Genomic DNA, 3,959 nt, shown 5'->3' with positions numbered 1-3,959 from the left:
TCACTACTCTCGAAGTTAACTTAACACCGAAGGGCCTTTGCTTAAACTAGTTCTCCGTTTTGGGTTGGGTTGTTTGGGGAAAGAGACCAAACAGCGAGGTCATTGGTCTCATCGGGTTAGGGAAGGACGACGAAGGAAGTCGGCCGTGCCCTTTCAAAGGGACCATCCCGGCATTTGCCTGGAGCGATTTAGGGAAATCACGGAAAACCTAAATCAGGATGGCCGGACGCGGGATTGAACCGTCGTCCTCCCGAATGCGAGTCCAGTGTGCTAACCACTGCTCCACCTCGCTCGGTAGTTCTCCGTTTTCTTGACACTATCCAGTATCGTTTGGACATCCCGTTCCTGATATATCTTTAGTCGCCGTGAATATGATGATGCACGCAACCTTTATCTAAAGGATGTTTTTTCCTTGTGTGCTTTGCTTGTGAGGTGCAAACAGGGAAACCTGTTGAGATACTGAGTGAGAAGGTAGGACTCTGGACTCGGATTTCGGATGACGACGGTTCAAATTCCCATCCGGCCATAAAGATTTAGGAAATTTCCCCAAATCGCTCAAGGTGAATACCAGGCTGATTGTTTTGAAAGGCCATGGCCACGGCCGATTTCCTTCCCGTTCCTACCCTAATCCGAACTTGTGCTCCGTCTCTAATGACCTCGTTGTCGACGGAACGCTAAACACTAATCTACCCTTCGTTTTTCCCTCTTAACAATACGCTAATGGGCTTTTCTAACAATCACCCTCAGTTTGGTTCTGACTGACTTCTCTGCCTCACAGAACGGCGATCTGTATTTTAAACGACTTCCATTAAACTAAAGGTTTTAAATAAATAACAGGTGTTTGACCGTTACGGTTGTTGGAGTTAAATTTCACAATTTTTGAATAAATTTCAACGACTACAATTTGTGAAGGAAGGATCCGCCTCGTGATCTGCGCCCAACTGGGAATTTAACAGAACATACTCACAAATCTGCCAACTGCTGGTTCTAAATATAGTGAATCTTGCTTCGTGTACGTGTTGGATGTCAAATAATACAGCCTTTAATCGACGTTTCTATTTACAGCTCTACTCCGTCCTGTTTTACCTCAGTCAGGATGTACACTTTAAGTTTTCGTATTCATGTATCAAGAATTAATCTAACCTCTTGTCTAGGAAGAAGGAACGTTTGAGGGTAAACTGCCATAGACATTGAGTGACCAACTATCGAGATTTTCCGAAATTTAAAATTATGTGTTTTTATTTTCTGTTGATTTTGTTATTTTGTTTATTTATATATTAAAAGTCCTCTGTCTGGTAAAAACGTGAAGCACCCGCAATACATGGTCAGTAGTCACTGTAACTTTGTTCATATACATACCATCGTCAGGTATAAATGATTAGAGTTGTTGTTCCCTGCAACAGGCAGAACGGCCGTCAGAGTGCACTAGTGTTGTCCGTGTTTAGTGTTGTTACCAGGTCTGGTAGGGTGTACTGTATAAGTGGAATGAACAGAGTCACATGTTGAGTGATTGCTACCAAGGACACGGAGATGCTACGTACTCGAATGAGACCGCGTTATCAGCACCTGGCAGAGTTTGAAAGGTGTCACGTTGTGGGTCTCCATTTCGCCAGCTGATTAAATCGTGCAATATTCAAACTTGCGTTGCGTTGGGATGTCACAGTGGTGCGATGTTGGATTGCATAGGGACTTGAAGCACGATATGCTTGTCGTCAAAGTTCCGCTCTGCCACGTATGATCATCAAATAAAGGGTCCCTGTAATGTGCACTAAACACATCGTAACCCCAGGGCTGTTTCTATCATCGGGCTAGACTAGACGGCTGCCTAGAGCGGCAATATTTTAGGGGCGACAAAGAGCGAAAAATTTTCCTTTAAAATCGAACAGGGAAAAATTGTGCAAATGAGGAGAAAAAACGAAAAAGAGAAAAATAAAAACACCGAACTGTTTTCCAAAGCGTACGGAACAGTTGCTTAATAAGTCTTTACTTACTCTGACAAAAGTAAGCACATTGCCTCTTCCTACTTCAAAACTAAAGTAGCTGCTACTGAGCACAAAACGAAAACGGGCGTGGCTTTGATTCATCTAAATCGAGCGCTGGAGCGGGGTCGTGCTCTGGCTTGTTGCGGTTTGAATGCGTAACTCCCTGTGCCCCTCTTTTTGTTTTTGTCTTTGCGGATCACTTGTCACGCGTCAGTCGAATTGAGGACGGTCCCCCAAAAATGAGGACGTCTGGTCACCTTAGTTTAAAAGTATACATCTACATCTACATCTACATTTATACTCCGTGCCACTGTCATTACCTCCCTTTCCTGTTCCAGTCGCGTGTGGTTCGCGGGAATAACGACTGTCTGAAAGCCTCTGTGCGCGCTCTAATCTCTCTAATTTTACATTCGTGATATCCTCGGGAGGTATAAGTAGGGGGAAGCAATATATTCGATACCTCATCCAGAAACGCACCCTCTCGAAACCTGGCGAGCAAGCTACACCGCGATTCAGAGCGCCTCTCTTGCAGAGTCTGCCACTAGAGTTTGTTAAACATCTCCGTAACGCTATCACGATTACCAAATAACCCTGTGACGAAACGCGCCACTCTTTTTTGGATCTTCTCTATCTCCTCCGTCAACCCGATCTGGTACGGATCCCACACTGATGAGCAATACTCAAGTATAGGTCGAACGAGTGTTTTGTAAGCCGCCTCCTTTGTTGATTGACAACATTTTCTGAGGACTCTCCCAATGAATCTCAACGTGGTACCCGCCTTACCAACAATTAATTTTATATGATCATTCCACTTCAAATCGTTCCGCACGCATACTCCCAGATATTTTACAGAAGTAACTGCTACCAGTGTTTGTTCCGCTATCATATAATCATACAATAAAGGATCCTTCTTTCTATGTATTCGCAATACATTACATTTGTCTATGTTAAGGGTCAGTTGCCACTCCCTGCACCAAGTGCCTATCCGCTGCAGATCTTCCTGCATTTCGCTACAATTTTCTAATGCTGCAACTTCTCTGTATACTACAGCATCATCCGCGAAAAGCCGCATGGAACTCCCGACACTATCTACTAGGTCATTTATATATATTGTGAAAAGCAATGGTCCCATAACACTCCCCTGTGGCACGCCACAGGTTACTTTAATGTCTGTAGACGTCTCTCCGTTGATAACAACATTCTGTGTTCTGTTTGCTAAAAACTCTTCAATCCAGCCACACAGCTGGTCTGATATTCCGTAGGCTCTTACTTTGTTTATCAGGCGACAGTGCGGAACTGTATCGAACGCCTTCCGGAAGTCAAGAAAAATAGCATCTACCTGGGAGCCTGTATCTAATATTTTCTGGGTCTCATGAACAAATAAAGCGAGTTGGGTCTCACACTAGGAGATTTGCATCGTTGTGCAGTTGGATATTGGTTGTGGTGGAAGGGGATGGGGGTATCGGGGGGACCGATGGTAGTAAAAAATAGGGGGCGTCATTTTTCAGTTCTCGCCTGGTGCGGCAAAACACCTAGCAACGACACTGCGTAAGTTCTTGAGATCTGCGTCTGCCAGAAGTAACGGACTACCTGTGCATTCATCCTGTAGCATTGCTCGAAGACTAGCAGCATCCGGACTACGGAATTACTGTGTCATGTGAAAGCTGCCGTTAACACCACAACACAAACAGCTGAGTTTGGAGTGGTGCCGTGAGGTGGAACCATGGTCAGCTGATGAATGGCATCGTATTACGTTCAGCGATGAATCGCGGTTCTTCACAACCACGGACGATCATCGTCTCGCGACGATTTTGGCACACAGTGGGGTCGAATCGCCAAAACGTGACCATGACCCCGAAAAATGACTTTTCGAATCCGGGTTTGGGTAGGGGAAGGATTCATGCATCTCATCCCAAAAGGATGGGTCCCTACCTTCAACACCTGTCGAACTACGTCGGTTCGAAGGCGACTTTCGTC

Source organism: Schistocerca cancellata, chromosome 6 (genome assembly GCF_023864275.1).
Source record: "Schistocerca cancellata isolate TAMUIC-IGC-003103 chromosome 6, iqSchCanc2.1, whole genome shotgun sequence".
Classification (NCBI taxonomy): domain Eukaryota; kingdom Metazoa; phylum Arthropoda; class Insecta; order Orthoptera; family Acrididae; genus Schistocerca; species Schistocerca cancellata.
This window is presented reverse-complemented; position numbering follows the sequence as displayed.